The sequence below is a fragment of the Empidonax traillii genome, unplaced genomic scaffold, assembly GCF_003031625.1.
Source record: "Empidonax traillii isolate 1590-97213 ecotype Southwest subspecies unplaced genomic scaffold, ASM303162v1 scaffold24:size2376012, whole genome shotgun sequence".
NCBI classification, from domain to species: Eukaryota; Metazoa; Chordata; class Aves; order Passeriformes; family Tyrannidae; genus Empidonax; species Empidonax traillii.
The window spans coordinates 2,096,314-2,106,577 of NW_020955217.1; the positions used below are offsets into that span (position 1 = coordinate 2,096,314).

The 10,264-nt window shown below is 41.2% G+C and overlaps 1 long non-coding RNA gene across 1 annotated transcript; it reads left to right on the plus strand.

The window, feature by feature from the left end:
* Positions 1 to 3,673: 3,673 nt before the first annotated feature.
* Positions 3,674 to 8,659, plus strand: LOC114068691. The gene is made up of 2 exons (XR_003573647.1): positions 3,674 to 4,116; positions 6,941 to 8,659. It is a non-coding gene; the product is annotated as an uncharacterized LOC114068691 (long non-coding RNA).
* The last annotated feature ends 1,605 nt before the right edge of the window (positions 8,660 to 10,264 follow it).

The window sequence follows — 10,264 nt, forward strand, 5'->3', positions numbered from 1 at the left end:
GTGCCGGGCTGAGGCCGGCCTGGAAAGGATGTGGGTGGTGCAAGAGGTGCTTAAGTGGATGCGGGTACGGGCAGAGGTTTGGGCGTCCGTGCGGGCCCGTGTGGGGCTGCGAGTAGCGGTGAGCGAACGCCGCCACCTCCCAGCCCGGAGTCGCGCCGTGCCGGCTGCATTACGGTGCTGAGGCAGATGAAGCCCATGCTAAGCTTTGACCCTGCGGGTAACCCATTGCCCCCGTTCTCTCTCGGCCCCCACTGCCTCTTGAAGCCCTTCGTGTGAGAAGTGGGGACTGGTGTAATTTCAGTGGAAACGACTTGGCTGTCCCTGTCCCCAGCCAGTGAAAAGTGGCCCGTGGCAGTGCTCAGTAAGGGCAGCTGGACTGGAGTATTCCCTCCAGGAACACCAGGCACGTGATACAGGTGCATCAGGCATTAGAGGTTTAGTTGCAGCACGTGGCTTAGTGCACTGCCTCAGAAGGGTCTGCCCTGGGCTTTTCACGCTGCCAGGCTGGAGTGTAATGTTGCATCAGAGTGGGATAGAATCACGGACTCGTTTAGCTTGGAAAAGACCTCTAAGATCATCAAGTCCAACTATTAACCCAGCACTGCCAAGTCCACCACTAAACCATGTCCCCAGGTGCCACATCTACACATCTTTACAATTCCCCCAGGGATGGAAACTCCACTAGTTCCCTGGGCAGCTTGTTCCAGTGCTTGACAACCCTTTCAGGGAAGCATTTTTTTTTTTTTTTAAATGTGCAATCTAAACCTAATAATAAATCTAATAATAAACCTAAAAATAAATAAAACAGATGCCACTAATAGCCAAGACTTTGCCTTAGCAATCAGCTTAGTGAGAGGATATACCTGCCTAGCTTTGTTTTGTTGCATCCTGCTTTTGTTTTGTTGTGTCCTCCTGAAGATGTCTAGTAGAAGCTGAAAGGTTTGAAATGCCAGTTGACATGAAAATTTTAGCTGGTTCGTGTGTGCTTCTTGTGTCTTACTGAGCTAGGTTTGTTTATGCTTAAACAATTTGAGATTAACTGGATTAATATGAACCGTCTATGTACCACTGTTTGGGATAAATACAGTGCATTTATTTTTTGGGGGCTGCAGAAAAAAAAATGGTATATTGGCCCTTCCAGCCACATGCAGGAGATAGTTGTGGATTTCAGAGCAGAAAGCCTTTCTATCTGAGCTCCTGAAGTAGGGAGGGTGCTCTTTGCTATCTGGCGTCAAACATATTTTGAAAGTGTTGTTTGCTCATTGTCATTGGTACCAGCCCAGATCTCTGTTTGCCAGTGCTGGTGGTTTGGCATCGCTGATCTAGAGTGAGATCAAACAAGGGGAATATGGAGCCAGAGCCTCAGTATATTTACCCTAGTGTGAGTGAATGGAGAGATGCCAGTGTTAAATGTAGGTAAGCAAATACATAATCTGTCACTTAAACTCATTTTTACACTTGGTAAGAATAACTTACAAAGCATCCTGTTGGACTACAGCAAAAAAGCAAAGACTGTGTGCATCTTCTTCATCCCTATACTTTTCACTAAGGAGAAGGGTTGTAATCCAATCCATTAGCAAAATGAAGCATGAATGTTGCCTAACTCCATATCCCTGTCACCCAGCATAACTTACATCTCTGTAATTTCCCTTCTGTGGAATGTGTTCATCCATTCAGCAGGAAGAATAACAACTAGTATATGAAATACCTTAATTCTCTTAAATTGTTTGTAAGTGTCAAGTAGGATTGAATTTAACCAAAATAATGTCTGAAAACACATTTTAATACACCAACTGAACCATTGAACAGCCAATATAGAACAGCCAAAGACTATACATGTATTTTCAATATTTTATTATGCATAGGATTTTGTTCTTGTTGTTACATACTGACAGGATTCTTAGTAGCTCGACACAACTGAATTTTTTTTCTGGGAAACATTTATAGAGGATTAGCAAGTAACTCAGCCCATTAGGGGAGCTGAGAGCAGAGATCTTCTGTTCCTGATGAATGTGGTCAAGGCATTCGATATTATACCATTTCTGATTTGTATGTGAAGCTGGGCCGCTGTGTTTCACAGACCAAAAATGATTAAGGCAACTGAAGTTGTTCCGTTTAAAAATTCCTTGGTTTATTTTTTTTTTAATTTGTATGAAAGAACTATCAGAATTATTTTTAGCTTGTATACGTAAACTACTCTTTTAGTTTAAATTTGAAGGTATGTCCTATACAATCTGCTGCAGACAACTGGCAACTGTGTTTGCAAGTAGGCAAACATTACTTAACCCTCAGATAATGCTGTGTTTAAATGATTTAAATAGTTTGTTTGATTATTTATGTTTTTTCTGCCGACTTTCACAAATAATCTATTGAATGAATTTACTACCAGCTATTGAAACAGCAGCATTTAAGTAAATATTACACAGTATTTTCACAAGGCTATTTTCTCTTTCAAGAATCTAAATATTGAAGCAGAAACTTGATGCGAAATGTCTCATTTAGCTAATCAAAGAAAATAAATATCTGCTCTCTGTCTGGTATTATGAGTTTCAGCATTATTTTGACTAATTCTGCAATGAACTGCTGTGGACAACAAATAACTCACACAATAATTTCAAATGAATAACTGAGAAACTCACAACAATGTCTGCAGATCAAAAAAGGACATTGTAATTGAGTAAGTTATTCATTGGGATTTATCCACCCAGCCATAACTGTGTATTAACTCTTATTTGTGTGGGGCTTTGGAGAACATCAGCACCTTGCTTCTATCCCTGCAGGATAGTCTTGTTGAATGTCAGACAGGTGGTTAGGTAAGACATCTGCAATGAATGGTTTACAGGATTTTCCTTCCAGGCCAACAGTTTGTAAACAGCCTTTTAAAATGCTGTGAAAATTATTCCATTTTCCATTTGCCCCTGGATAATAAATAGCAGAAGCCCTGCGATTCACTGTGTCTCTTCCCCAGTTCATCTCCTGAAGGTGAAGTGCAGGGTTAGAAGTCAGTTTCTTTTGGATTTCCTTTATGGCTGAAATTTGCTAACAAAACTTGATTACTGCTGTGTAAGTAACTTGAGCAGAAATGGCTACTTCTGGCTGTTTGCTGAAGCAATCAGTTGCCCTAAAAGTATAACAGCAATCCCCTGCTGCTATTTGAGGTGTTCCTCCACTTCCAATAGCATTGTTCTGCTGTAGAGTGAAGGATCCCCCAGCAAAAGGCATTGCATGCTCCAGCCATGTTATTTGGCCATGGTTGGGTGACAATAGGTTTGCTACGCCTCAAAGAGTCTCCATGGGATATTTAGAGCTTTCCTCAACTTCAGAGCTGAATCATAGCTACCTGCACAGCACATATCCATGACTCTTTGCTTGATTTGGGCTTCCTTGTTCGTGAATGCTACAAGCATGTTGAATATAATTGAGTCAGATTGTGGCAAGTGACTTTGGCTATTAAAGATTAATAAATCATACTTACCATTTTTAGGATTTGCGTTAGCCATCAAACACCACAGCCAGAAACAGGACTGTATTTCTGTGTGAACTAAATATGAATTAAAAAGTCTTGCCCTGGTGCAATAGCTGAAGGCAAATAGTAGTTGGTTCAAATGAAGGGCAGGGTGGTGATAATTAGGATATCTTTATATTTTAATGCCTGTCTTTCAGCTGGCTAATCCTATGCACATTTTCATTCAGTTATGTTTCATTTTCTGCTTCCTTATATTCTGCAGATATTGTGCAATATGAGTTGTTTACATTTCTGTCTCACCTTCCTGGTACTGCCAAAGACAAATGACCTTCATGCCAGCATTGTTCCATGGTGAGCTTTGCCTGGAATTGGAGAAAAACTGAAATGAACAGTTCACTGTGACCATGCAGCTTGAGTCACTTGAACCATGTCAGATGACAAACTATTCTTAGTGGACCTTCTGTGCAGTCAACTTATCTTCTAAGGAGGAAAGAAACCCTTTTTCTCAGGTGGGCGCTTCACCTTTCACCAGGAGATTTGATTGGCCTCTTTTGCTCCTCCGATGCATTTGTCCCCTCATGTTTTTCATATATTCTCTGTGCCAGTAAAAGTGCTGGATCTCACAGAATGAAGACAGTTAGGCAAACAAGGTAATCACTGAGGCTTTTATCAAGCAGTTCCTCAAAATTAAACTGAGCAACATTTATCTGGGAAAACATAGCATTGCTCTGCCTGGCGAATTTCCATTACTCTTGCATAATGTGGGTACATTTGGCATAGACATACCAGGAGATTCAAGTCTCAGGAAAGGATGCCAAGTAGTCACATCTGCTGGCTTGGGTGCCAGAGCAAACACTCCACATTGCCTGAGTCAGGGCTTATGCTTCTTTTGGTGTTCAGAAGACTAGTGGAGGGAAAATTGCTTAAAGGAATTTCAGCTGAAAGTTTATATAGCTCTCAGATTTCTTTGAGCTGCTCTGAGGTCTCAGCACTGATTATCACCCAGATAACTGTTCCCCCAACACCAGGATGGCTCATTCAAGATCAGTGAGACAATATACTGGGAAAGCACTAGGCTGATAATTTAATGTGACTTTTATGAGAAAAGGACACAAAATTCTGTGTTGTATCACTTGCAAGATCCCACCTATTTCTAAGTCATGGTACATGCAAATGATTCCCCAGACATCCAAAGAAGTTAAGTTTCCTCATAATCCCAAGAATACTGCCCAAGTGGGATGAAATGCTCTCATTCACTACTGCCTTGTTAAGCTCGTGTCTACTTACATCCCAAGGAAAACTACCTTTTTATTTTTTTCTTCTTCCTTGGGAACAAGAATCTGAGACAACAAATCATTCATCAATTAAATCCCCTGTTTGATTTCATAACTCCTGGGGAACGGCTTGCCTTGCAGATAGTATCAACATGTTCCAAGGCTAAGTGGGGACTCACATATCTCCTGACTACTCTTTAATGCATAAATGTAGTTACACAGTTCAGTATGATAAACTCGGTGCAGACAGTTGACATTGAGAAAGCAGCTAAACTGTTGTTTTCTTTGCCAGCGGGAGTAAAAGATACAGAGAGAGATGGTTTAGAAGGTCAATACAGAAGTGTATACGTCTCCTGTGCCAACAGCAACAACACAAAAAATGTTCAGGTGTAAGGCTGGAGGGAAGTTAAGGCTGGGGAAACTGTCACAGTCCAAAACTAAGATTCCCACATCTCAAGGCACACGTGTCAGGGGTTACTTTAAGTTACTCAGAGCAGTTGAATTTCTGTAAGCCCTCTGAAAACATAACCAGCTATAGGAGAGATACCAGACTGGTACTAGCCAGCATCACTTCATTATAGCGTGCCTACCTTAAGATGATAATTTTACTGTATCACCAGCAGCAACATGATAGCGTACATTTTGAGGGGGAGAGTCAAGGAATGTTTAAGATTTTTTTTCTCTCAGGAGGACTTCCCTAGAATATTTTATGGATCTTAAGCTGTAGTTTTACTTCTTCAAGCCTACTTCTGCAACATTTTCTTTATCAGTTAAAGGCATGGATGTTCATGAAGCATAAGTTTCGGAATGACAAGCACACATTTTTCTTGAACAGCCTGAAATAGGTATGTCCAAGTGTTCCTGGCAAAAATGGCTGAGTAGCCTTGGAACTGAAAATGGACAGTGCTGTAGAGTCAGTCATACATGACAACTGCTGTGTGAGCTGGATTTAAGACTCAAAGTACATTTTGGAGGTGATGCATGGGGTTTGTGTCTCCTTCAAAAGTAATAATTAATTAATTATTTCAGTTATTTGATGGTATACAGTACTAGAAGGAAGTGTTGACTCCATCCACGCGATACATTATTTGCTGTATGTGAAGCACTGGGATTTTCCTACTGAAGTGAAATACATGCCTTTTTAATGCACTGCTGAAATACAACATCTCTGAATAAACTGTTTAAAGTAAGGTTTGTGTATTAGCCCCCAGCAGCCAAGCTAAGTCTGCAGTGAGTTCAGATGAAGCTCCTCAGGGCTTCATCTGGTTGGATCTTCAAAACTTCAAAGGTTGAATGCTTTACAACAAGGACACTTGCAATAGCTCAGTTTGTGACCACTGAAGGTAGGAGCTTCACACTTTCAGCTAGGCTACTGCCTCTCTGATACAACACCTCTTCCTGACAATTGTGGAGTTTCCTCTTCATTATTGAGCCTATAGATTGTCAACATGGTTTGTCACAGGAAACAGATTCAGTAGAGCAGGGTAGAGATGCAAAGGGAATTGTGGACAGTCTTAGCATCAAAATATTAAATATTAAAGCTGCACCACTAAATTGTGTCACCACATCTTTGGACAGCTGAGCCTAGTAATACAACTGCCTGTGTCATGATTTTAAAAGTCTCTAGATGTTAGCATGAAGTATTGTCGACTGCATTTAGAAACCTGGAGTTTTCTGTTTGCTCTAACAAAGTTCTACCTTTCCTATGTCCTGCAGAAACCCTCCAAATCTTAATACTTGCAAATAATATTTAAAACTGAACTCTTATGTTGTAATCCAGCAACAGTGAAGGTATTTTTGTATTTACTGTGTTTCATTCCACTAAATAGGATTTAAGCTATTTTTCATATTCAGAATTGCTACAAGTGGTCTACCACACAGAAGCCACTTAATGGCACGATTCTTTTATGACATGTATAGTTGTGGAGAAAGGGCAAACGCAATTCACCTGCAAAGCCCTATTCTCAAAATAATCAAGCTACATTATAAAAGAGTAGTCCTAAACTGTCCCCTACATGGACAGTTCCTCAATAATTTCTCTGTGTCAGCCTCCTGAGTATGAAATGCCATCATGACTGAGCATAGGGAAGTAAGTGATTTATAAATAAAATTAAGCCTGCAACAGCTAAAGATCTACATGAGACTGGAGAGCTTGTTTGCTGAATTGCTATGCAAATTTAACAATTAAATCTTTTTTCAGCTCCTAAGGGAATGAAGAGAAGGAATTTGACACGACTGAAAAAAAAAAAAAAAACCAGCAGATGAAAATGGAAGGATTCCCTGCAGTTGATCAGTTCTGCCCTGCACAGCAAGCATCACACAGTTAGTAAGAGCTACTAAAGAGATTTCCAGGAAGATTTGTACAAAGTAGAGGAAATACAATGAGGAAATATAAAACCTCCACTGCGTAAGTCAACTTTTATTTGTTTGTCTGTTTGCAAAACTGAACTATGAATTTATCTTCAATACCTTGAGAACTCCACACTTCGGGCTTCTATATCCAACCAACTCAAAATAACCAAATAACTTCAGAAAAGGAAAAAATAAGTCAACCCAGAAACAACAACTCTCTTTGGTCTGACTGATCTGAGCCTTTTAAACTTTATTTATTTATTTATTTATTTATTTATTTTCATTACCCCGCTTCATGAGCTTGGTAGTTTGAACAAGAGACTTCTGTTTTGACAGCCTGTCTCCTGGGTTCCCCACTGAAAAGGCCAAAGCTCCCAGTGAAGCAGCAGTAGCTGCCTTTAAACAGGAGACGAGCACTTCTTGCTTTCTTGTGCTGCATGCAAATAGAGAGGCTCAGAGTTACCCAGCTCTGCCAAGCTTCCCCCTAATGTGCCTTCTGCATGGCAATGGCCAGCACAAGTGATCATCCAGCACCGTGTCTTTGAGCGTGTTAATGTCTCTGACCCCGGTCCACTGATCACCCGTTTCGGCAGGGGACTCATCATCTGTACAAACAGCATTTACAGAGCCCGCAGCCTCCTGGCTGTACGTGACAGAGAGCACTGCTTTATGCTCTGGCTCTTCAGCAGAGCTCAGTGAAGGGCAGCTGCCCCTTCCGTGCTTGTAAGTAACACTTCCATGACAACACCTTCAGCTCATTAGTTTTGTTTGTTTCTTTCCAGAATGGCAGTATATTTTCTAGGTTTTTTTTAAGTGCAGTAAAGAATGGGCCATCATATCTGTTACTAAGCTACCCACGGGGTAATTCAGGAGAAGGCTGGAGGTTTTAAAAACAGAGGAGAGATGATCACACTGCAGAAACTATATTTAATCCTTCAACCCCCACCTCACCACCTGATCCTCTGCTGCAGTGCCAGTACCAGAGCCCAGTACAAACATTCATAGTCACACATGCATGAAAATGTGTTTAATAAAATGAGAAACTCTATACCCCAAACTGATAAAACCTCAAGCAAACATAGTCAAGATGCTGCCCTCTTCTACCTTACTGTTCCTTTATTTCTTTGAGGAAGGAAAGAGTGATACTGCCTTCCCTTTTCCAAGTGGAAATCAAGTAGCCTGTCAGCCCCAGATGAGTTAAAGGGCGGTGGAATTTTATGAGAGTGGGAAGGGTAGGGATTATCAGGGTGTTTGTGAAGGTGATCTTTGAGTTGATATGTGTAGTGGTTTTCCTAGGGCCACACAGCAGCTCTGCTCTGCCAAGGCACAGGCCACCATTCACATCTCAGTTTTAACCTGGCTGTGTTCCCCCAGCCAGGGACTCAATACTGTAAAATCTGTGCCAGTATGAGATATTAGTGCCACAGATTGGGAAAAAAACTAATAGTCCATTGGCACCGTGAAACTTGCCCTAAATTTGCACCCTAGAAGCAAAGAAAAGACAGATACAGAAACATGTGAAATCTCCATTTAGTCATATCAAAATCCTTTACTGATTACCTTGGGGGGAAGAGGGGGAAGAAAAGCATTCTATATAAAAGCTTATTTTCCTCCCTAAACTCCACAGAATCTGGTCAAACTCCAAATCCCTTTTCAAAGATTTTTGATAAATTTCACAACACAAATATTTCAAGGCACTCTTTTGTGGAAGACCATGTGTGTGCAGTGGATATTCCCATATTTTTGTTCTGAATGGCCTGTTTTTGCTCCTGCTGTAAAGACTCCACCTTAACAGGAGCATGTGGGCAGAGATTAGGAACAACAACAAAATTGGTTTTCTATTTTCTTTCCCTACACATAATTACCCACAGTGAATACAGTTGACTATCATTGCTGCTATGAGGTGTGCACATGAACAGCAGCTAGGCAGATACAGCAGGCCCAGAATAAGGATTCATACAAAAGACAAATGCAGTAGGATTGGTGCAGGGGTGAAGGAGGACAGAGGCAGCAGTGTCCCTCACCTGGCCTGCAGATAAGGGAAGAAAAAGGGAATGTGCTCTGTCAAAAAGATACTGAGAGCAGAAGGGGGAGAGAAAATGAGGCACTGACCACTGGTTAAAATAACACAGAAAAGAGAAAATGTCACCTTCAGGGAGGAGGTGGAGCATTCTGTAAATGCTGATTCAGGTATAGTCTGAACCAGGGCAGAGAGATATTGAAATGAAAAGGCTTCTGTTTACTTTTAAAAATTGCTGTGCAATGACTATCTACTTGGGTCTCTGCCACTTTCTTCCCAGCATTTTCTGCCTCCTGTAACCTGGCTTGTCTTATTTGCAGGGGCAGTTTGGCTCACAAGCTGTTCTCTGCCAGCTCACCTGCCTTCAGAGCCAGCTTTCACAGTGGTCACAAATCCTCCACTGCTCCTGCCTTTTGCTGACTGCACTTCCTGGAGTAAGTATCTCTGGTAGCTTAGCTTTAAAGCCCACAAAATTTGGCACACATCAGGTCACACTTCCTTTGTGGTCTATTCATTAGTGTTCTCCATGCCAGGATGGGAATAAGAAGAAAAGACACAAACTGTGACTGAGGTATGCTAAGCCTTCAATACCTACTTGCCATAAGCTAGAATACCATCCCTTGGTTTTATAAGCATCAGCTTAACTCACAAAATTAGGGGAAGGGAAAAAAAATTGCACCCTGAGGAAAATTTTCTTGTTCAAGTTAAACATTTTTCTCTTGAACAGAAGGGTCTATAGAGGAAATGCTGATGCAACCTTAACCTTGGCAACACAAGCACTGGGGCTGTGTTAATCAGTGTAAAGAGCAGAATCAGTGCTTTGAGGATCAGTAAGGATTCTTGAGAACCTTGCACGGAGTGGTACAATAAGAGCAAAAAAAGAGTCACAACTCAACAAAAAAGGCTTAGAAATTTCCCTTCCTCTGCTAAGGTTCAAAGGCTTCTTTCTCTATATTTGATATGAAAGCAATAAGAAAATAAAATGTCATTATCCAGAGTCTTTAAACTAAATGTAAGTCCTATCTCCATGCAGATCTTGACAGCTTCAGGCCAGAAGAAAGTAGCCGCTCACGTTACTACATATGTAGAAGCTGTGTGCATGTGTGAGAACAGTTGCAACAGGGACAGCCTGTTACTAGGAAGCAGATACGC